General features: G+C 29.5%; 1 protein-coding gene across 10 annotated transcripts in view; it reads left to right on the plus strand.

Annotated features, from left to right (window-relative positions):
- Positions 1 to 25,731, plus strand: part of LOC129946726 (smoothelin-like protein 1) — a 122,913-nt gene that overhangs the window by 46,166 nt on the left and 51,016 nt on the right. Inside the window, exons 1-2 of one of the 10 annotated variants that reach the window (XM_056057013.1) lie at positions 4,770 to 4,892; positions 5,181 to 5,470. The exons of 8 other annotated variants lie outside the window; for them this stretch is intronic. The gene's annotated coding sequence lies outside the window, so the exon portion shown is untranslated. Of the gene's footprint in view, positions 1 to 4,769; positions 4,893 to 5,041; positions 5,471 to 25,731 lie in introns of those variants that run through there. One more of the 10 variants, XM_056057012.1, reaches the window with a different exon arrangement.

Consider the following 25,731-nt stretch of genomic DNA (forward strand, 5'->3'; position numbering starts at 1 on the left):
ACCACTCTCGGCACTCGCAATCGTGTGGTCTTGGTTTACTAAGGCAGCAAAAAGAAGAAGACTTCGAAGACGGCCTACGTTTCTTTCCTATAGGTACGATATGTACCTTACCTGAGCTATATACTGAGCCGATCAATGTATCCCATACCTGTCCTGCTATCCTACACTTCTTCTTCTACCTCACAGCCAGCGGTTTGGAACCTTAACAAAATGACTAAACTATCCGATATGGACGGATACGTATCGGCCCACTATTATTATTATTATATTAACTGTTACTTTTCTGTTTCTGAACCCTCTTTGAATACGAATTACGAATACGAATAAGAAACGTAACTACGCGAGTACGCCGCCAAATGTAACTACTGATATTTCTGCCATACGTAAGGTATTGAAGTGGCGACAGGGTTGGACTTGGACTTTATAGGGTCTCTTTGATAGTCAGTACATAAAAAGGGAAGTTTTGCTAAATATTTTTGACATTTGAATAAAATAAAATTACTATAATGACACATTGACGTTTATAAATGTCAAAAAAGCTGTTAAAAAAAGTTGATGTAAGGGAATGTATTATAGGCTTGAGATTTAAAGGCTTATTATTTTCGCAATAAGAATAAGATGTCGTTTCATTTTTAATAGCCCGCTATTTATGTAGCTGTCACTTTTGAAGCGTCATTTTTTGACAATTGGAAGGTTAAACTATGATACTGATAAATATAAACTAAATTTTTTAACTTTCTTTAAAAATTCTGTGGAAAAACAATCACTTCTAGATTTATATTTTAGGGGCTTTTAAACTTTTGGCAAAAACTTCAATTAGACGGATCAGATCGATTACAATAAGTTTCTATGGAAAGTTAAAAATGATGATTTAATATTTTGACTTCTATCGAAAAATAAAACAATTTGTACGAATTTCTGCTTAGTCGAACTTTTGTGGATGATTATAAATCCAGTAAAAGCTTGGCTAAAATTTCGATACTATTGTCCATGTTCTGTATTTCACTTATTGTGAAAACACTTTACGAAAGTGAAATGGGGTGTTCCAAAATTCGTTATAGTGAATTGGATTTTCGAACATGCAAATGGATGTTCTGTATTTCGGTTTGTTCTATTTTTTGAACGCATTCAAATCACATTTATTATTTCTGTGAATTGATCTTTGATAGCTTCTTTCTGTTAGAAATCTGAGGGTTTCAGCAAGTTTATGAATTGAAGGAATCGATGAAGGTATTATAAAAGGTTTTATTTCGCTTAGAACATATAAAAAAGCGTCTTTGCTTAATCTAAACTTACACATTCTGTCATGTAAATCCACTATATTTAATTTGTCTCGCGAAATTCGTCTTCTTATTTTTTCTCTTGAATTCTGCTTCTTTCTTTAACTTAAAATTGCCAATAATATTGCATCCATCTTCACACCAGCAAACATTTTACTTCAGAAACAAAATAAAAATGGATGATCCTTCAGTTCTGACAATTCGAAGCAATTTCGAAATTTTCGAAATCGATCGAATTGAAGAACATGCAATTTCATTTCACGTGAAATTGAAAAGTGATTTCAATTCACTTTCGATCGAAATTCGGAACATGGGCGTATATTTAAATAAAGCAAAAATTTAAAAAAAAATTTAATTGCTATGTTATCACCCTGTAAACAAGTGTCAAAGAAAATATTGAACGTCATTTTACCAACCTTGTCATTTCTTTAAAACATATATACATAATAATTTGACATTTGAAGCGTGTTTAGTTTTTGATAGATAAAGTATCCGGATATCTTTTTGGTAAACTATATCAAAACAGAAATCCAGGCTTTTCCAATAATTTCTGACATATGTACGTAGCTACCTTAGAGAACAGCTGATTTAACATATGGATCCTGAAAATTGATTTAAATTTTTTTATTTTAGGCTTTGAATTGAATGTTTTTCTACTTTTTATTAAAAGTTGTTATTGATTTTTGACAACTACGCCATTTTATCTATAAATTATCTTTATATTCATTTTTAATGTAATCAGTTTCAGCAGCAACATAGATTTATTTCATACTTTCAATGTGACACCTGTCATATTTGGTGATATAGTATCATTCTTAAAGTTGATTTTGTGCTTTCATGTGTTGTTTAAAAAAAGTTTATAAGTATTTAACTCTTTGATTTCTTTAAAAAATCAAACAGAGCGAATCCGGGGAAATTTATTAACATTTTGACAGATCAATTTTTTTAATTTTAGTAATTTTGATTGATATTTTGCGTAACATGCAATAATATAATTATAATTGTAATTCACACAAAAATTGACATCTGTTTCGACCTATGTACATATCAATTTGACACTTAGAAGTTAATGTTGACAAATTAATTTCAGCAGCAATTCGGATTTTTTAAACATTGAATATTGAATTTTATTTTGTGATTTTTTGTAATAATTTTGAAACTATTTTGACAGATGTCATAAGTGAATCTGAATAATAGTTGGCGAAAAATAATTTAAACTTAGAAAACCTATAATTGTTACCTAGTGATCTTTTATGGGTGTGTCAAAAATATTAAATGTCATTTGAATTTCATAAATCATCTTTTATCTTTCACACTTTCAATGTGACATCTGTCAATTGAACGTTTGGTATCATTAAAAAAGTGATTTTCATTGTATTTAAAAAATACCGTGAGTTCAACTTTTTAAATAAAGGGTGATTTTTTTGAGGTTAGGATTTTCATGCATTAGTATTTGACAGATCACGCGGGATTTCAGACATGGTGTCAAAAAGAAAGATGCAAAGTATGCTTTGACATTTCATCATGAATAGACTTATTAACGAGCAACGCTTGCAAATCATTGAATTTTATTACCAAAATCAGTGTTCGGTTCGAAATGTGTTTCGCGCTTTACGTCCGATTTATGGTCTACATAATCGACCAAGTGAGCAAACAATTAATGCGATTGTGACCAAGTTTCGCACTCAGTTTACTTTATTGGACATCAAACCAACCACACGAATGCGTACAGTGCGTACAGAAGACCGTGAAATGTCGATTCGTCGCCGTTCGCAGCTATTGGGTTTGTGTTATTCGACCACATGGAAGATTTTACGCAAAGATCTTGGTGTAAAACCGTATAAAATACAGCTCGTGCAAGAACTGAAGCCGAACGATCTGCCACAACGTCGAATTTTCACTGAATGGGCCCTAGAAAAGTTGGCAGAAAATCCGCTTTTTTATCGACAAATTTTGTTCAGCGATGAGGCTCATTTCTTGTTGAATGGCTACGTAAATAAGCAAAATTGCCGCATTTGGAGTGAAGAGCAACCAGAAGCCGTTCAAGAACTGCCCATGCATCCCGAAAAATGCACTGTTTGGTGTGGTTTGTACGCTGGTGGAATCATTGGACCGAATTTTTTCAAAGCTGCTGTTGGACGCAACGTTACGGTGAATGGCGATCGCTATCGTTCAATGCTAACAAACTTTTTGTTGCCAAAAATGGAAGAACTGAACTTGGTTGACATGTGGTTTCAACAAGATGGCGCTGCATTTTGAGGGAAAACTTCGGAGAACAATTCATCTCAAGGAATGGACCGGTAAGTTGGCCACCAAGATCATGCGATTTGACGCCTTTAGACTATTTTTTGTGGGGCTACGTCAAGTCTAAAGTCTACACAAATAAGCCAGCAACTATTCCAGCTTTGGAAGACAACATTTCCGAAGAAATTCGGGCTATTCCAGCCGAAATGCTCGAAAAAGTTACCCAAAATTGGACTTTCCGAATGGACCACCTAAGACGCAGCCGCGGTCAACATTTAAATGAAATTATCTTCAAAAAGTAAATGTCATGGACCAATCTAACGTTTCAAATAAAGAATCGATGAGATTTTGCAAATTTTATGCGTTTTTTTAAAAGTTCTCAAGCTCTTAAAAAATCACCTTTTATAAAGAAATAATTAAAAATGGAATGAATATTATGTTCTATTTTTGTGATATTTTTATATATTTATATTTTGACAGGTGTCATTAATAACTTTGACTAATAGTTGCCGCAAATCATTTAAAAATTGTTACTTTTTTTTCACAAAACATGGTATTTTTTTCAACTAACTTCAACGTTTTTCATTTGGAACATGATACAAATTTAATATGACACCTGTCAATACTTGATGACATGGCGTCGTTGCTAAAAATGTTTATAAAAAAAAAAAAATAGTTTTGGGTAATCGAACAGAACAAAACCCGCTCTTATGATGCCTCTGTTAAGTGCCAACTCCAGCCCTGATGTTTGAACGATATTGACGAAAATGGCTAAGCTCTAAATGATTGTTTTTGTTATTATTGAACTTATATATTTATATACCTAGTTATAGGTTAGGTACTTGATTTTTGATTTGGTTTACTGTACCTATGGGTATTATGGATTGCGACTTTGCGAGTTATATCTGCGGGGGCTAAACTCTAGAAAGACTGTGGGAATGTATGGGCTAGCTGCTTTAGCCACCTTGCAATATCTAGATAAATCCAAAAGCTTATTATTACTTTGGACATATAACACATTATAAGTACGACGACGACGCTACGGATACAAATAAAGATATATGCTATGTACATATGGAGATATATGAAGCCAGAGGGAGCTGATGGTGCAGACGAAATCAGAGTTTTTGTTGTCGTCGTTGTTGCCGTCATCATTGGTGTCGCTGTGGTCGTCGATCGTTTGTCCGCGCAATGAATCGGAATCTGAGCTGCGTATTGGATTTGCCGGCCGTATTGTAGTCGTCGTTGTCGTCGTAGCTGCCGCGAGAATCTTGCACTTAGCTTTCAAGTCAGACATCGGTTTCAGTTTCAGTGAGAATTTGGTGCTCGATCAAGACGTTCGTCGTATCCATTATACATAAATTGTTTGTGAGTGGAAGAAATTAAAAGTTCTTATATTTTTTTTTGGTTTTGCTATATTTCTTACCCAACCATAAAAACCTACTATAATCCATCCATCCATAAGTGCGTCTTGTTGTACCTGCTCTGGTGCGCTTTAAGTAGAAGAAGTTCTTCATATAAATATCTCGCTGTGTCGGGTTTATCTTTAATGCTTAGTTTGTAGTTTTTTTTTTTTGAACTTATAAGTTCACTTAACATAATTTATTGTTCGTACCTTCCTATAAAAAAAATTATTGTTGATTCTTTTCATTGCAGCTGTTCCTTGTTTTGTAAATAATTCTTGTCCCTTAACTTTGAAATGAAGTGTGAAATTGAACTAATTTAACTCAGACTGTGTGTGATATATGCTGAATTAAAAAAGTGCTAAATTTATTATTTAACCTTAAGAATTGAACAAATATCTTTTTGCATATCTTCTCAATAAATATTGAACCTGTTGATTATTTTATGATCACACGAAAGTATCTTGAATTTGGGATTTATATACAACAAAGATATTGGGAGGAATTTTTATAAGGAGGTGTATTTTTTTATAGATACTATTGGTAAGTAAGACTTGTACTTGTTTATAAAAAAAAATAAAAATAAGAAATAAATATCTATGAATGTACTTAGGCGTTGAAGTGTCGAATAAGATAAATATAATTTTAAGTGTAGGCTTTGACAAACATCCTACACTTTAGAGTGGAGTGCTGTAAAAGAGAGGGTTGCTTATTATATTTGTTTTAATGTTTTTTTTTTTTTAATTTTTTTATAATTAATCCAAAAGATGATAAATAGATAGATAGATACTTTTATTTGTATAGATAGATACTTTTAATTTTTGTATCTTATTTTGTATCAGTTATTTTAATTGAACGCTCAAACTGGATTTAAAAATGTTTTGTTTTGTAATTCTTGGAACTTCTTGTAGGTATACAACAGAACTAAACAAAAATTAAGTGAAGAAGATTATTCGCGAATCCCAATGATGTCTGAGTCTGGAACTGGGACTGGGAAATATTTGTATAAGGATGAAACCAGTTTAATTTTTATTTTATTTTTCATCTGTAACTTAACATATTCAGAAAAAGAAGGATCGCGGGATTCTGGTTATTTAAGATGTGTTTGCTTTGCAGTTCTCTTCTTTTATTTTTATTTAGTAAAAAAAAATAATAATGTAGACAGACATCAGGGAAAGTTAATTTCAAAAGATTGCCGCTAATTTATGTAAAATTGTATTCGATTGGAATTTCAATTGCATGGAATTACAAATGCAGTTTATTATTATTATTTAGATAAGAATTAGATTGAGCGATTTGTATATCTTTGAAAGATAACATTTTTTTTTTCATTTTAAAATTCTTTTGTATTTTTATTCTATCTATTCATTATTTTTAAAAAACTCCTTAAATAATTAAAACTAATGCTCTCCTCTTTAATTTTTTTTTAAAGTTTTTCTTCAATTTTTCTACTACTTTTTCTGTTTTAGGAAAATGTAAGTAAGGATATCGTGACTGTATAAAAGGTCTTATAACATTCTTCTTAAGTCTTAAGATAATTTCTTTTTTGCTTTTAGAAGTGAACCACAAAATCTGTCAGGTTTGAAAATGCCAAATTTTTTTAACTAACTGCAGAAGAAATCAAATTTTTTGAGTTCGAAAATTCAATTTTGACCAGACAAAAACTGACCAAAGTCAATATTTATTAGTTTTGAATTAAAAACACACCATCACTACGAAAAATTCTTAATGTACTTGTAGACAAAAATAATTGTGATTAGAATCAATACCTGAATAAAATGATTGATTGGTTTTTTAAGCTTTTAGAATGGATTGATTTTAAACTAAAAAGAGGCTTGAATGCGACCCACACCGATGACTTCTCATCCTGGCCCGTCTCTCGATTTTTCTTAATCTTTAACAAAATATTGATACAAATATTTTGTGTGAGATTGCAACATTTAAAGTCAATATCTTTCTTAGTTCTCAAGATAGTTGAGCCGAAAACCATGTTTTATAAGTTCTTAGTTGTTAACGAGTTTACAAAAAAAATTGTTAAAAATGAAAGTAAAGTTAAAACAGTATTTTGCATAATCCTAAGATTTTACTCGAAACAAAATTTTTACCAATTTTATACAAAAATATTGATTGGATTTTTCTAAGAAAATGTAAGCATTATTTTTCATAAAAAAACTGACTGTTGGACTTTAATATAAATTATATTAAATGCTTATTATTTCGTATAAGATAAAATTAGTTTGAAGGCAATATCTTCAATTTTTGTCAAGATATTCGAGTCGAAAATCAATTTTTACCAACTTTTAGTATTTTTGTTAGGTTTTTAAGGTTTGTAGGAAAATTGGTCTTTTCGATTTTTCTAGAAAACTTACCGGATGTCAAAAATTATTCTTCGATACAGGAAATTGTTTTGAACAAAAATATTTTTTTTTCGCAAAATATTTGAATTGATAAACTTTGGTCTTCAGTTTTTGATGATTTATTAAAAAAACTGTTAGTTTGGTGTCACGTTACAATATTTAATATACAATTTTAATTAAAGTCACTAGCGTTATTGGTTTAAGATATAAAGGGGTAAATTAAAAAGCAAATAAAAACTGATTTTCAAAATACAAATTGTCTTACCTTGGTTCTAAGGGGACGACATATTTTCTTAAACATTTGATATTGTTCATTAAAAAATCAATCAATGAATTTCTAAAGTCTGAAAACCAGATGTTGAAAGAATGAATTTGATATGGTTATTTCTTACATATGAATACACATGTATTTTACGATAATTTATTAATAATTATATTTTTAGATTATAACCATTTAAAGCCACTTGAATAGAAATAAGACCTGATCAATAAATATTTCCATACGTGTGGCTCAATTAGTTGTGAAATTAATTGGAAATTTGTTTGCTTTTACCATATTTTATAGCTTAATTATTATTCAACAACTTTAATGAGAGAATAGTTACTTGCCAAGTTTTTTTTTTCAGGCCTAAAGAATTTCTGATGGTCTTGTATTTTTTTAAGATTTAAGACTCTAAGAATTATAGTTTTTCTTTTAAATCTACAATTCATCAATTTTTATGTAGCTTTTCCTTCAATATACTGTTAGTTGCTTTTCATTACTTGTATTAAAAAATGTATTATTTGTCAGTAGTAAGGTAGATTTATACCGTAACTCTGTAAATTGTGCAATATAGTTTAAGAAAAAATGTAAGAATATTCTGCTACAATAAATACAATACAATACAATACTACAATTCATCAAAAAGAGGCTGGGATGCGACCCACACTGATAACTTCCCATCTCGACTGTCGATTTGTCTTGCTTAAAATTTTGTAGGTTTTCGTATTGGGTTAAAAAAGTTGTCAGTTGAATTATTCTTAAACATTTTAAAATTACCAACAATATTTTTTATAAAAAGAAATAGTATTGCTTGAAAATCTAGTTTTGTTAAATAAATTTTTAGTCGGAAACAAGTTTTTACCAATTTTAGTAGCATTTCTTAAATTTTTAAAAATTAGATGAATGAAATTAATTTGTGAGATATCAAGAACCGAACATCAATTTTTACCAAATTTTCAAACTATTTTTTGTAGATTTTATATTTTTATGAAAAAATGGACTGTTGGATTATTATAAAAAAAAAACTACTGAATATGGAAAAAAAGTTTGAAGACAATATTTTTAATTTTTGAAAAGCTATTTGAGTGGAAAGTAAATTTTTACCAAGTTTTAGTATTGTTTTTGCACAAAGACTGTCAAATCGATTTTTTTTCAAAATTTAACTGAATGTTGACTACAATATTTTTTGAAAGATAAAAGTAAATTAAAGCCAATATCTCAAAGTTTTGAAAAGATATTTGAGCCGAAAATCAATTTTTACCAATTTTTATTAATTTTTTTTTAGATTTTTATTTTTTGTAAAAAAAAACTATCAATTTTATCAGATTTTCTCAAACTTTTATCAAGTGTCAAAAAACATTATTTTTCGTTACACAAAATTGTTTTGGAGATGAAATCATATTTCAGTCGTAAAATTTTGGAGGTGACAAATTTTTTTTTCAGTTTTTTTGATTTACAAAAAAAACGTTAGTTGGATTTTTTTCAAAAAATATACTTCTTTGATATCACGTTACAATATATTATATAAATTTTAATTCAAGTCTCTAGCGTTTTCGGTTCGTAAGATATTTAGGGTTAATCAACATTTTCAAATTTTTTTAAACTGCAATGGTAAAAAAACCACCCACGCAATTGTCTTGGGAGCCCTTTTTGCATCTTTCTGCCTTATTATCTGTATACAAAAATTTATTTGAAATCGATATCTCTTCTGGTTCTTGAGCTATGGACGACGAAAAAACGTCGCCAACGTACGAACGTACGAACGTACGTACACACGCACACACAGACATCTTTCTAAAAATCTTTTATTTCGACTCTAGGGACCTTGAAACGTCGAGAAATTTCAAAATTTTCAATTTGGCTAATCGGGCCCATTACAATAACTTCCTATGAGAAGTTAATAAAGAAGTAGTTTCAAAACTGATAGTCTTGATTTTTTTTTCAAAATAAGAACCACTTTTTAATGATTTTAGACTCTAAAAATTATAGTTTTTTTTAAATCTACAATTCATCAATAAAGAAGTAGTTTCAAAACTTTTGCAAAGCTTAATAAATTCATTTTAACTCGTTAAAATTTCATTTTTGTACAATTTTCTATGCTTCATTTTTAGGATTAACAATTGTCACCTACTTCTTATCGTGGTTTCTAATTTTAATAGTTTTTATTAAGCTTTTAAGATAATAATTTGAGCATTCTGACAGTTGTTGTTAATGTCAAAATCGGTCCTTTTCTTAAGATTTGCTCTTCAAACCACCAAGCTAAGATCAAATTGCCATTCCAATGTCTCCAGAATTTGAGCAACTTAATTGGATTTGAATTTTGACAGATTTTTAGGTGTTCATAAAAAATGGTTGATTAATAATGTGGAACTAAAGTCAGCAATTGATTTTCTTAAAATCGGCTTAAAAAATGTTGGTAATAATGTCTTAGGAAGATTATAATTTAATTACTTTTTTGGGAAAATTGGAAATTGTTTTCATAGATCTGAATATTCAAATTACATTTGTATGTTTCAATGTTTTGTTTTTGTATATTAAGAAAACTTAAAAATAATATTTGCCACTAAAAACATTTCATGAAAAGAATGATTTCACCTTCTGAAAAATTGTATACATGGTGAAAACCATTTTTAAGAGATATCGAAAAATAAAAAACTACAAAACATCAAACACCTTTAAACATTGAATTTATATTCGAATACTTACAAATACAAAAATTAACTTTTACTTTTTTTACCTTTAAAAAATATTGTTGTTAATGTTTTATACATTTTATAGATTACAAAAAGATGCAGTTGAAAATTGGTAAATTCATTTTTGATTCGAATATATTTAAAACAAAAGCAAATGTTGACTTATTTCAAAAAGCATATTGATATATTTTTATTTTATTTTCATATATATATAAACAAAACTTATAAACCTACCAAACTAAATTGATTGAACTTCCTGAGTATATCAAGAGACAACTTAAAATTCATTATTTTGAGTATACTTTTGAAGTTATAAATAATTGACACTTGTCATTTTAAAGAACACCAATACGAAGTTATCGTCCTCTTTTTTAACTTCAAACCAACCAAATTGTGATCAATATATTTTCAGGAGGTATTTGAAATTGCCATAACCATGTTACCCATATTGGAATTGAACAAAAAATTGAGAATTTTATTTTAAAAATGTTTAATAATTTGGAGCGAAACTTTTGATTTGTTCAAAACCGGATAGACTGCCTTTAGTTAGTTTTGTGAAAACAAAAACCATATTATGGAAATAGCTATTTGTTTGTCAAATTAAAGCTTTGACATTTCTCAAAAATTCATAGCCTGTAGAATCTCAATACATGCTTTTTAGGGAGATGTACGTCCAGGATAGCCTTTTTTGTCCTTATATTTCATGAAATTTGAATACAATTTATTTTAAAAAAGAGGCTGGGATGCGACCTACACTGATAACTTCCCATCCCGTCTGTCGATTTGTTTTGCTTAAAAGCTTGTAGGTTTTTGTGTTGGGTTAAAAAAGCTGTTAGTTGAATTATTCTTAAAAATTTTTAAATTACCAACAATATTTTTCATATCAAGAAATAGTTTAGTTTAAAAACTAATTTTGTTAAATAGATTTTAAGTCGAAACAATTTTTAATAAATTTGGTTGCTTGAAATTAATTTGAGAGGTATTAAGAACCGAACATCAATTTTTACCAAATTTGCGTACTATTTCTTATAGATTTTATTTATAGAAAAGCTATTTGAGTCGAAATTCAATTTTTACCAACTTTTGTTAAATTTTCTTATAAGTTTTTATTTTTTGTAAGAAAACTGTCAATTCGATTTTTCTCAAAACTTTACCGAATATTGACAACAATATTTTTAAATGATAACATTACGATAAAGCCAATATCTTAAAGTTTTGAACAAATATTTGAGTCGAAAAATTAATTTTTACCAACCTTTATTGATTTTTTGTTTATGTTTTTATTTTTGGTAAAAAAAAACTGTCAATTCGATTTTTCTCAAAATTTTACAGAATGTTTAAAACAATATTTTTTATGATTAAAAACTAGTTGGAAGCCATAATCTCTAACTTTTGAAAAGATATTTGAGTCGAAATTCAATTTTTATCAACTTTGAGTAATTTTTGTTTAGGTTTTTATTTTTTATAAAGAAAAAAAAAAACTGTCAGTGTGATTTTTCTCAAAACCTTATCAGATATCAAAAACATAATTCTTCGTTGCACAAAATTGTTTTGGAAATAAAATCATTTTGTATTCGTAAAATTTTCGAGGTGACAAAATTTTTTTCAGTTTTTTTGATTTATAAAATAAACCGTTAATTGTATTTTTTTAAAAAAAAATATGTATATTTGTTTGGTATCACAATACAATATATTATATAAAATTTAATTCAACTCTCTAGCGTCATTGGTTCGTGAGATATTTAATGTTAACCAAAATGTTCACCCTTTTTTTAAACTGCTTTGGTAAAAAAATCCACCCAAGCAATTTTCTTGAGAGCCGTTTCCGCATCTTTCTGCCTTATTATTCGTGTAACAAAATTTATTTGAAGTCGATATCTCTTCTGGTTTTTGAGCTATGGACGACGAAAAAACATCGCGAACGTACATACACACGCACGCACAGACATCTTTCTAAGAATCTTTTATTTCGACTCTAGGGACCTTGAAACGTCGAGAAATTTCAATATTTTGAATTTGACGAATCGGACCCATTAGAAATTATTCCTATGGGAAGTTAATGAAAAAAACAAAAAAGACAGAAAGGAAAAATGTGTACCTTCGAATAATCTTACGAAAACAAAATAACGATTTTGATATTAAGTAAACAATTTAGAAAAATCCATTGACAGTGTTTTCTCTTTCAAAAAATCCAGACTTTAAAAAACCGCTATTTAATATTGATTATCAATTCAAATATCTGAGGAACAAATATATATGTCCACTTAAAACTTAATTTATCATATAGAAATTATTGTTGCTAAATTTTAAATAAAAAAAGTGTTTTGTTGAAAAATCTATCCGTAGTATAGTAGGATTTTACACAAATAACAAACACAATATCCTCAGAATAAATACTACCGATAAAAGTTAAAGTACAATCTTACCGAGGATGGGTTTTTGACATTTGTACCAGTCTCGAATGGATGTTATGGGATTTCGTTCTCAAATGTTGGTAGTATTGATATTGTATTTGTATCTCAATGGCTGTGTTCGTTGAGTAGTTGTGCATTTGAAATCATGTGTTTTCCATTGGGGAAACAAATCAATCTGTTATTGTAGACAGTACTTAGTTTTGTTAATAAAAATGGTTAAATTGGCCTTATTTCCCAAGAGAATTAAGTTTTGCTATGTTTCCACCAAAGGTTTATCTCAGTTTAGATGAAATAAATCTTTTTGGTGTTTCCACCGCATAAGATGAATTTAAAATGATTAAGTTTGACATCACTTTCTAAAATGCAAATGGTGTTTCGATGTCGAGTGCAAGTGAGATAGTTTGATTCGTGTTAAACAATGAAGAACTGAATAGTTCAGCACCATATAAGAATATGCTACTTTCTTCATGTAAATTTTTCTTTATTTGATTAAAACAAAACTATATTTTTTTTGTATACAAACATGCATATAAACAGAACAGACCGAAATCGAGTCGAATCGAGTTCATTTCAACTCGATTGAGCTATATAAAGAATTGTGGCGAGCTTCAAGCTTGCTTCAAAATCACATGTTAATGTAGTGGTCTACGAACAAACCCCCTACTTGAAGCAATTGTTACTTGAACTTTTTTTTTATAGAATCTCAATTTTCAGATGTTTTCTTAACATTTCTTCTTGAAAATTGTACATTTTAATATTTTTTTTCTTTCTGAAGTGAATTTTAACTTTTGATTTTCACAAAACTTTCTTGTATTTGTGTTTGACAGGTCTTCTTTTACTTGTATCAATTTTAAAATACAAAAATCTGGCTACTGCCGATGGGTTTTTTTGGGAATTTTCTACTATACTATTTATAGAATGCCAAAAAAACACGGGTAATGGCAAGTTATCAGGACGAATGGCATTCCAACCTGTTTTTTAAGTTCAATCTAATTAAGACCAACATTTTTACATTAGGTATTTTAAATTGTTCAAAACAACGTTAGCAAAACTTAAAAGCTATGGGTTTGATTTAAGTTTTGACAGATATTTAGGTAAAAATTAAAAAAAAAAATATTTAAAATGATTTCTTATTAACTTTAACCAGTTTCTTCACTTGACTTTTGGATTTTTTAAAAAACGCCTCAAACGATTTTGGTATATTTTACCAGGATCTGTAAGTTTACATTATTTTTCGTCCTTTTTTAAATGAATTTAGATTAAAATTAATGTTTCTTATTAATTCGACCACAATATTTTTTAAAACTGAATAAAAAAAAGAGATGTTTAAAAATTCTCACTAAAATTAAAATTAACATAAATAAATTACATTAAATTAAATTTTTATATTTTAAATCAATATGCAGCTTTTTAATTTATTAAGTTAAGTTATATCGTACAACGAATGCCCAGAAACTTTAAAGAAGTTTGTTTTTATGCAAAAATCTGATGTTTTTCAGATTTTATTTCTTCTTAGATTCAAAACGGAGATATTTTAAACGTTTGTCTGTAAACTGCTGTTGTTCTGCTCTTTTAAAAAATCTTTCAACACATTTAATGGAGGATATTTTTTAAATACCAATAAAATAAAAAAAAAGGTGCGTATACGCCCTGTGGTCCAATGTGACATTTTTAACCGAGAATACAAAAACAACATAGTTTATTAGCATAAAATTGATTCACACAATTTTTGAAAGCATTTTTTTCTTGATTAATTTCCGATCCTCAACAAAGTGATCCTTTAATTCGGTTCAGTCATTCTTGAGTTATAGCGTTAGTGGTGTAACTTAAATGATTTCAATTTCTTTATAAAATTCAATTAACTCTAACTTCGTTTACATAAAATCCTTAAGACTCCAATGTTGTTGTATTTTATTTCGTCCCACTTTACATATTCTAAGTTCTTGATTCTCACCATTTTTTTTATTTTAAAAACCGTAGGCAACCTTAAGTTATTCATCATGCATTATCTTTGCTCTATTTTCTATCTCAAAAACAGCCGGATATTGGTCACAATCTGTAGAGAGGTGGTCTTATGACTAAATCAAAAATACCTTACAACTTCTGTTGCTTCTGTTGTTCGTCAGGAATTCCATTCCTTGATGATGACTCATAAAACTTTATTGTGCCCGTCCAACACACATAGAGGCACATTGACACAGAGGAAATGCGGTCATAAGAGATAAAAGTCTTTGGGTATTTTGAATTCTTGGTCATTATGCTTCTTTCTTGGTTTTCATATCTTTCACACTAAAATTGATTAATATTTGATACTTGGAATAAAAAAGAGCTTAAATTTATAAAATGAGTTATTTTTGAGAAAAAGCTGCAAAGATAAAACTTCGTTAATATTAAAATATCTTTATTTACCCTAATTAAATAATAGCAAGAAAAAAAAAAAAAATATTTTAATCAACATTTTCTGCGAATGAGATTAGGTGTTGTTTGCATTGCATGTACAGTATGGAGCCTACGTAATTTTCTAATTCTCTTTCTATTCCCACACAACATTTTTATAAGACTTCAACTTCAATATTATAAATTTCAAACTCATGATCAGAACCATTAAATCTCATTACTAGCTTCAACAACCGAAACGCAATAGCTCTTTTTTTACGGAGCGTTACGGCAGCGGCAGCGACGCGCGTGGTCGCAGGTAGAAGCGGTAAGGTGACCTATATTCAATTAGTTTTCGATCACGATAGTCGCACTTAAAATAAAAAATAATAATAAAATTAAAAAAAGCCGGTCAACCCAGCTGACATTAAAAAACAAACCTGCAAAAATAATACAAAATATGTTAATTTATTGTTTTGTTTTGTGAAGAGTTTTTTTTTTGTTCTCTCTCAAACAAAAGGTGTTATGCAGTGGTCGTGTTTACACTACAGTTCGGAAATATTGATATTATTCGGTTTTATCAAATATTCGAAATCGAACAAAATCAGGTTAATGGCTAAAACACAAACACGCTTCAACTTTGGATTCGTCTGCGTTACGTTGGGCCTTTTTCGAGGTTGCTTTGAATGACACCTTCAATATGACATTTCTTAAATGGCACTTCTGCCATTAGTAGCTGTTATTTTTTGTCAAAATAAAAAGTATGAATTTTGAAATCGAAAAAATTGAATTTATCACGGACGTAGCTTACACAGCTTATAATAACCAATGGGAACTTCTCCAAAAGCAAATGTATTTTGTTTGTTGATTTTTTGTACAGCTGTTGAGCTGTCAGACAAAGCAAATGCTCAGAAAATTTGAACTTGAGCTTCCGTTTGGAATCACATTACGTAACATTATGTTATTTCTTTACGATTGTCAAATGAAACTTGAGATTAAAGCTTCATTATGATAGCATGCATTTGGCGTTTTTCTTTTTTAGTTCAAAGCTGAGCATTGAGCAGTGTTTGAGCGAGCTCAGTAGAGTTCTGAGCAGAGTATGTTCAGAGCTCTCCGATTTAATTATAAAACAACATGAGCACTAAACTGTAATAATTTGAAAAACAGTCATAGCGTTGGTCCATCTGATGCCTGAACTAAATTTGATTCATAAAAATGTTATATGCAATTAATTTTATTCTAAATAATCTTACATTCTGCATTAGAGTGACAAGCCTCTTCCGCCATTTGTATTGTTTTGAGTATGATTTTTTTTAATTTCCCAGCTTTCAAATATCAAATTGGTTGTGTTTAACATTTTACTCCGGTTACTCTATTATTTTATTCTGAGCTCGCAGAGCGCGCTCTGAACATGTTCAGAACTAAAAAAGAAACACGAATTTGATGCTCTGAACGATCAGAGCTCAAAAAGAAACACAATTATTTTTTTGACAGTTCAAACTCTGCTTTGAACTAAAAAAGAAAAACTCCTGAAAAACGGCTGAACTCGTAAACGTCAAGCGAAGCCGTAGCTGAGGCGTATTTGTATTTCAGCCATAAGAGCCGTCGCAGCAAAATTGAACATTTTTAGAAGTACATATTTATATGTTCTTAATTAAAATCCAACAATAAAACTAATTTGTCAAGTCAGGTTTTTGAGATATTAATTTTAAAGTTAAAAATATATAAGATAAAATATAAGGTGCTGAAGTCGTTTTTTCAATTAAATTTGTGATAGTTTTCCAGATTTTTAGTTATAATTTTCAATATTCAGGTAAAATATTTATAGTATTGCCGAAAGCTTACATCATTATGCTAAAGCGGGTCTTAACAGAAAAAAATTAACAGAAAATAGTTTGAAAGTATTTTTTGATTTGAACAGGTATTTTTTAAATTTGAGCAGGTAGTTAAAATTAAAGTTTGGACTGGAAATCAGCACTAAAAATGTATACCAAAACTTATTTTTAAAACCATGAAAGCATTAAGTTCAAGGTTTCTCAAAACTTCATAAAGAGTCAAATGAAGACTGATAACTAATGAAAATTTCCAGAAACTATATGCATATGTATATGAAAAGTTCTGTTTTACCTTAGCCTTGAACAATTCGTTTTTTGGTTATCTTTAAAATTTAACATTTTAGAAAATTGATGTAGTATTAAAAAAATCAAAATTCGAGCTTAGGATAACTTAGGACTTGTTTTGGTTGTGGGACCGAAAAAAATTCATTTTGGAGACCAGTGTTATTTAGGAATTTAAATTAATTAATTCCTTTGATCTTTTTCAATTTTCTGAAACTCAAAGTAATCCTAAGATGTATGCGATTAAAAATAGTAAGCCGGGAAAGAAACGTTAATAAACTATTAAATATTTATAACTTGGCTAAAAGTAGTTTATTAAATAGGTAAAACCTGCTGATAATTCAGTTTATAGAAATTACTAACTCAGTCCGTAATCTGTCACGCCCACTTCATGCATAAGTTTATTTCCAAGAAATATTTTTTTTAAATTTCATCATTGCTGAAATTAGTTTCCCCTAAATTAGCACTTGTATTCATATTTGTTCAATAATATGGTTTCTCAGAAATGTTTCTTATAATTTATACGAGATAAGCTTATACCCGCTATATCTTAATATTTTAAGGCAAAATTTATAGCAGATACATACCATACAATACGATATATTTCAAAACGCAGGGAGTGTTGCTGGGTTGACAGCACTGTTCCAATCTTTATTTATTCTATAGCGTCCACCATTTGTCATCGCAAAACCTTTTTTGGCATTCGTCACCATGGAGAAGTTCACTGCCTGAACACAATGGTAAAGCTGAAGCTTTCCAGCGCTACAATTCGAAGTTGAAGCCGAAGCTGAAGTACAAGTTAGGTGAACTTTTACTATTGACTTCATGCTCCACAGATTTTGGACTAGCCAAGGGGTCAAGTTGTTCAATTCTTGTCGCACTTCATTATTTAAGATATTCTGTGCTTCAAAATGCTCGTTTTTATGACAGCTTCTGCTGCCAATGTTTTGTTAAGCTTCAAGCTTTACTCATTGTGTTCTGTCGGTCAAAGTTGAAATCGGGGTTAAAATAGTAAAAACGCAGCCATTGTGGAAGGCAGTGTTCAAGTGCTTCAGCATAAGTTTATTCGTCGTCTTAAACAACAAGAGCTTTTTCTGCATATAAGATTCAGTTGACACAAGAATTAAATCTCCCAGTATATGAAAAGTAAAAGAAGACGAAAATTATTACTAATTTCAACGATAACATCAGTACATTACTGGACATTAAGTCCATATTATTTTTCATCATTAAATTAACGTATTCAATAAATTTTGTTCTCTTTTAATTTTGATGGTAAACACCTTCTACTTCCAATCTTAATAGTAGATTTCTGAACCTATTTAGTTGAATCGAAGTGTAAGATAACTCAACCTAAACCTTTGTTAAATAAAAATAGATATTACCTGTTGAGTTAATTCCGTCTTACTCTCATTTTTCAAATTTGTTAATACATGTGAAGGTGTTTTCAGTATATACACCGTTTTGTCTGAGTATTTGAAATTCAATTTAAACTTTGATAATAATACATTTAATAGAATTGTATCTGAATTTGATTTTTATTCAACTGATAGCGCAATAAACTGTTATGTGACCTTCAAAACAATAACAAAAAAGCTTAAATTATGTCTTATCAACATGACGTCATAACTTAAAGCATATTTGCTATGCCATGCCATGCCAGGGCCATCGGACTACCGGCTTTATGAAAAGGTGCGGTATATGCGGTCTTGGTGTATAAATTATTGTTATTTTTTAAATATGTATTTGTCAAAAAACAAAATATAATCCAACTTGTTCAGGTTTAGAGATGGGAATCCAACCGTCTCTTAGTCGGCTCACTCACTAAACATGATTTAGTTTTGATTTGAAGTTCCACCTGGAGCTAAATATTGAACAGTCACATTTATTAGACACACGTAAATTTATATTTTGGAATAAAAACTTCACACTGCGAGTTAAGGTATTTTTGGGTGGTGATTTCATGCCAAATGGTTTACTTAACAAAAAACAAATAATAATAAATGAATTCTTCAAGTTTTGCAAAAAGAGAAAAAAAACAACAATCAAATTATTATTAAATAATAATTTGATGCGTTGATAATTCAAGTTTTTTTTTGAAAAAGATACTTCCTTGTTTTATGAAGTTTAAGTGTAGAAAAATTATGTTATGCTTCGAGCGGAAATAAATTTTAAAATTTTCAAGTGAATATTTACAAAAAAAAATATAAAAACAATAAAAGTTGGGAGTGATGCAATTTGTTTGGAATTAATTTATTTGCAAAAGAAGGTTTTTGTGCAAATATTATGATGACGTGATGCTCCCCTTTGTTGTTAATTAAATAATTGAAAAATATGAATCGATCACTTTTGTTGTTTAGTTGCAGAAAAAGTATCTACAAAATAAACGGTTGAACTTTAAAACTTCTAAGGGGTTTATCTGGTTCTTTGTGATTTTATTGAAATTCGTTTATCAAACCAGACGCGTGACATTAAATTTATATTAGCTGTGAGTTTTTGATTTTAATTGTTATTGAATAAACAAACACAAGTAATACGATGATTAATTAAAATCATTTTACGTAATTTGCGTTAAATTTTTAAATAGTCGTGAAATATTTGCAAATTAATGTGAATGTGAATTAACAATATTTTTAATATTCAAAAATAAAACTCTTTGGAGAATTTGTAAATATCTTAACGAATCAAACGTTAAATATTTAGTTTGAAAATATATATGTTGTATTTAATTATTTTTATGAACTTATTTTTTTTGTTGTATCTTCAATCTAATAAAAAACATAAGTTATGGCTTGATTAAGGTTGGATTGTTGTTCTAAACAAGTATTTCGAAATGTTTTACCGTGAGTTTTTCTATATTTGTGTTACCAGTAGATTGTCTTACTCCATTCGAAAACTCTATGCTTCTTCTTTTGAATTTGAGATTAACGCCGACTTCTCAGAAGGAAAAAGAGAGGGCTTGAGAAGCGTGCGGTAGAAGATGTTGAGAGGTTTAAAAGCAGGAATGAAGTTCGAAAGTTTTATGAACAGGTGAAACGAAATTCACAGGTACATACATAAACATAGAACCGAAGGCTGCAAAGACGAAAGTGGAAATGCTGAGGATATGGAAGGACCATTTCTGCAGATTTTATAACGGCGACGACGAACTGAATTCCGATGTCAGGCAGGATGCTCCATTCAACATAGATGACGAAAGCCAACAATCCGTCCTTTTAACATCGTGCTTGAAAGAATAGTGCAGAGCTCACACGTCAACACTAGAGGCACTATCTTTCAAAAGTCTTTCCAATTACTGGCATAGGCTGATGACATTGACATAATCTGAAGAACTCAGCGTGATGGCAATGGGGCTTTTGTGAGTATTGAGGCAGAGGCGGCAAAAATGGGTTTAACGGTTAATGAGGGCAAAACAAAGTACATGCTATCGTCAAGAAAGGACATACAACACCGAGGTCTTGATCAAAACGTCACCATGGATAGACGTAACTTTGAGGTAGTCAAGGACTTCGTCTACCTAGGCTCCGCTGTAAACGCAGAACACAACACCAGCGCTGAGATCAAACGCAGAATAACTCTTGCTAACCGCTGTTTCTTTGGACTAAGAAAGCAATTGAGTGGTAAAGTCCTCTCTCGAGGGACCAAAGTGTTGCTGTACAAGACTCTTATCATCCCCGTCCTGCTATACGGTGCAATAGCATGGACTATGACAAAAGCGCTTCGAGAGAAAAGTTCTTCGTGTGATCTACGGTCCCGTATGCATAGAAGGGGAGTTTAGGAGAAGATGGAACGACGAGCTGTACGGGTTGTACAGCGACGTAGACTTAGCCAGAAGGGTAAAAGTCCAACGACTAAGATGGCTGGGTGACGTAGAGCGCATGGAAACCAATGCTTCAGCCCGGAAAGTCTTCGAATCCGCACCCACAGGACAGCGCGCACAAGTGGAAGGTGACCTCACCCATATTGGAGCGCGCAATTGGAGACATCTAGCTAGGGACCGAGCTAGATGGAGAAGTTTGTTAGGTGAGGCCCTAGTTCACACAGGACTGTTGCGCCACCTTAAGTAAGTAAGTAATCATTATAATCATTTTTCAATTCAACTCAATGATTTCATTCATTGATTTCACCTAAAGATTGAGACTTCAGATTTTCTTACTAATCATTTGAACTTAAAAAGACTGAAATCATTTTTTCTCTAATTCTTTACATTCTCTTGAAGACTTTGTGCATTCACTTGAAGTCTTTGCATTCTTTTGAAGTCTTTGAATTTACTTCAAACACTTGAAATTTCACTACAAAAAAAAACATTCTAAAGCGGCCCATACACCTCGCATACAAATTTTCGGTGTCACACACCAAGAGATTAAAATCTAAATCAATGTCAAAAGTTTATTTTAGGAATTCAAAGAATTCAATTGAGCGAATGAAAAGAAAGCCTCAAATAATTGCAATCAATTGATTACAGTCAAATGATTAGAGAAAAAATGATTACATTATTTAAAAGGTCAACTGCTTGGTGATCTTAATTATTCATAGAATGCAATCTTTATATTGAAGTCATAAAAGATTCCATTCACAAAATATTGCATTCGCAAAAGATTGCATTCATAAAAGATTGCATTCGCAAAAGATTGCATTCTTTTACAGCTTACTATTGAACTACCCTTTTATAATTTATAAATTTTTAAACACCTCGAAAATAATTTGAATTAACTTAAAGTAGCCTAAGAATTAAATCTAAATATCAAGCTCAATTTGTGTTGTACAACATTGTATTAAAAGTACAGAAAAATTAGTGAGAAAATATTAATTAACATCCATAAAATATTTTCTTTTCTTTTGCATAATGATGCAATTATAAATAACAATTTTTTTGAGGTAATTAAAAACATGCAAAATATAATTTGTATTGTTTTTATATAAACATTTTGAACTTAAAAACTATTTAATTTGCGTGTCATAAATGATGAGGTTGTTATGGAAGACTTTTGAATCATCAATGTTTTTTAGTATGGTATCAATTTTTTGTTCCTAATGAATTGCCGTTTATATGACTTTTGCAAAACTGGTATCGAACTTGTATCTAATCTGCAAATATTACTTCATGATGATGTTTTTTTTGTTTTGTTTCATTAATTTATGGATATTTATTATTTATAAAATACTGGTAATGGGAGAAAATCAATTCTTATTTTCTGAGAATCAGCAATTTAATTGTTTGGTTTCTTTGTGTACCATTTTTATATAATTTAAATTAGAATTTTATGGATTTTTGAATACTTTATAATATTTTCGGAATAAAGTTTTGATTTAGCGTGTATAATTTTAATATTTATCTAAGGGAACTGGAAGATAACTATATTGTTTCATTTAAAATAAAATAACAATTTGATTGTATTTTTACTGACTTCTCAGTAAGGGATTTGACAAGCTCTAACATTGAGTGTTACTTTTTTTTTTTAATAAATAGGGCTTGAATTTAACTAACATTTCGCTCCACTCTTTTGTATTCGATAGATCTTACTCTGTATTTTTCAATAGTAATGAATCAACCAAGTTTAAAGTTAATTCTGGTATTCCGCAGGGTTGACCTTTAGGTTCTCTTCTTATTATTTTAGTTTTAAATGATTTAATTTTTGTAGTGAAGCACTCAAAGTGTAACCTCAAAATTTGTTCATACAATTGTGATCTCAGATTTGTATTCCCAATTATGCCTGCTTCAAATCCAGACTAGAACTGCTGCAAAAGAGGTTCCTGAGATTTGCGCTTGGAGAGTGCGATGAGTCGATTGTAAAAAGGAGGGATTTTTGTCTAATACAAACGTTTTCATACTGACTTTTTGACCTTTCTATTTTTGACTCCTCCTATATTTTTTTATTTTAATGTTTGGTTATTTTAATGACAAATGTATCAACTTTTTTACCGTTAACTTATACTATCTATTTGCTAATTATATATACAACCTAAAAGAATTTTGACAGCTACCACTTCGTTTAGTTAATAATAAATAAATTAATCTTCATTTAACAAATTTACATTTTAAATGTGTGATTGAAAAACATCAGAGCCGTTTTAAAGAAATCAAGTATTTAAGAAACTGATCTGGATTTTTAACTTCCCATAGGAAGTTATTGTAATGGGTCCGATTTGATTGAAATTTTTGACATTTCTCGACGTTTCAAGGTCTCTAGAGTCGAAGGAAAAGTTTTTTTCGTCGTCCATAGCTCAAGAACCAGAAGAGATATCGATTTCAAATAAATTTTTTTATACAGATAATAAGGCAGAAAGATGGAGAAAGGGCTCTCAAGAAAATTGCGTGGGTGGTTTTTTTTACCATAGCAGTTTGAAAAAAAGGTGAAAATTTTGGTCAACCCTAAATATCTTACGAACCAAAAACGCTAGAGACTTGAATTAAATTTTATATAATATATTGTAACGTGATACCAAACAGGTATATTTTTTGAAAAAAATCTATATTACGGTTTTTTTTAAATCAATAAAACTGAAAAAAAATTTGTCACCTCCAAAATTTTACGACTGAAATATGATTTCATCTCTAAAACAATTTTGTGCAACGAAGAATAATGTTTTTGACATCTGATAAAATTTTGAGAAAAATCGAATTGACAGTTTTTTTATAAAAAATAAAAATTTAAAAAAAAACATTACTCAAAGTTCGTAAAAAGTGAACATCGATTCAAATATCTTTTCAAAAACTTGAAATTTAGGCTCCAAGCTCATTTTATCTTATAAAAAATATTGTTTTCAATATTTTGAAAAATTTTGAGAAAAATCGAATTGACAGTTGTTTTACAAAAAATAAAAACCTAAAAAAAATGTATAAAAGTTGGTAAAACTTGATTTTCGACTCAAATATCTTTTCAAAAATTTGAGATATTGCCTTTAATTTACTTTTATCTTTCAAAAAATCTTGTTTTCAACATTCAATTTAAGTTTAAAAAAATAGAAATGACAGTTTTTGTACAAAAAATTAAAAACTGAAAAAAAAAATCACCGCGTTCGTGCTGTCCGGAGAATACAGCAAACTTTGAATTGGCAACACAGTAAGAAAAAGAAAAGGCGAAGTAAAAAATATGCCGATTTTAAAATTTTATCAATTAGATATGGATGTTTATTTTTATTAATACAAAATATTAGGACCAAAGTTGAAGTTAAATCTAAATAAAAATGAAAAGTGAAAACAAAATGGTAAGTAGAAAGAATGGCAATTTAAATCGCGCCGCGACCGCAATGTGTGACCTTATAAAAGTTTAAGGAACGAACGGTGGGAAACCAACCGATTGCCCTTATGACTCTCAAAAATTACAAAAAAGTAAATTTGTTCAAAAAAGTATTCGAACCCTTATTTGAATAGAATAGACTGTTGCAATTATATGATGCTGAAGTAGCTCAACTTCGATATAAGATGCACTGACAGTGCATAATAGTCGAGATTACTGAATTTGGCCACTACTAACAACTTCCTTGCACAATACTGAAGGTGAACTCTAAAAATTAAAGTTCAAAATCCAGTAGAGTGCGATGGTGAAATTGCCAGTTGCCACTTGTGTGTGTTATTTGCATGTAGCAGAAGACTATACTCCATGTGAGTGTGGTGAACATGTCGGCGTACGTTACAGAAAAATAAAAGTAGTTTAAAGCCAATATCTTAAAGTTTTGAAAATATATTTGAGTCGAAAATCAATTTTTACCAACTTTTATTAATTTTTTTGTTTAGGTTTATATTTTTTGCAAGAAAACTTTCAATTCGATTTATCTCAAATTTTTTTCCAAAGCTTGAATACAATATTTCTTTTAAGTTAAAATTAGTTGGAAGGCTTTATTTCAAATTTTTGAAAATATATTCGAGTCGAAATACAATTATTACCAACTTTGAGTAATGCTTTCTTAAGTTTTTATTTTTTATAAAAAAACTGTCAATTCGATCTTTCTCAAAATTTGACTAGATGTTAAATACGCTACTTTTCGTTGGAAAACATTTTTTTTGGAGATAATATCATTTTGTGTTCGTAAAATTTTCGAGGTGACATATATTTTTTTATTGACTTTTTTTTATTGGCAAGTTTAAAATACAAAACCGAACTTTTGTACGTTTTCATTTCAGAACTTAAACACTTTTTGTTGCTTAATTTTTTATACTATAAAGAATTTATTTCTATATTCTGCTTTTTGATTTTTCCGTTCAACTTTCCAAGTGTCCTTTTCTTCAAATCTTCAACTTTATTCTATAAAAAGAAAAAGAAGCTCGGATACGACCCACACTGATAACTTCCCATCCCGTCTGTCGATTTATCTTGCTTAAAAGTTTGTCGAATGTACTCGTATCAATTTGTACCAAATTTGCGTGCTATTTTTTGTAGATTTTAATTTTTATGAAAAAAGGACTATTGGATTTTTATATAAAAATTACTGAATATTAAAAACAATATTTTCCAATATTTTTAATTTTTGAAAAGCTAAAGTAAATGTTTACCAAGTTCAAGTATTTTTTTTTAGAGTTTTATTTTTTGTAAAAAAACTGTCAATTCGATTTTTCTCAAAATTTGTGCTAATGTTGAAAACAA

The sequence above is a fragment of the Eupeodes corollae genome, chromosome 2, assembly GCF_945859685.1.
Source record: "Eupeodes corollae chromosome 2, idEupCoro1.1, whole genome shotgun sequence".
Lineage (NCBI taxonomy): Eukaryota > Metazoa > Arthropoda > Insecta > Diptera > Syrphidae > Eupeodes > Eupeodes corollae.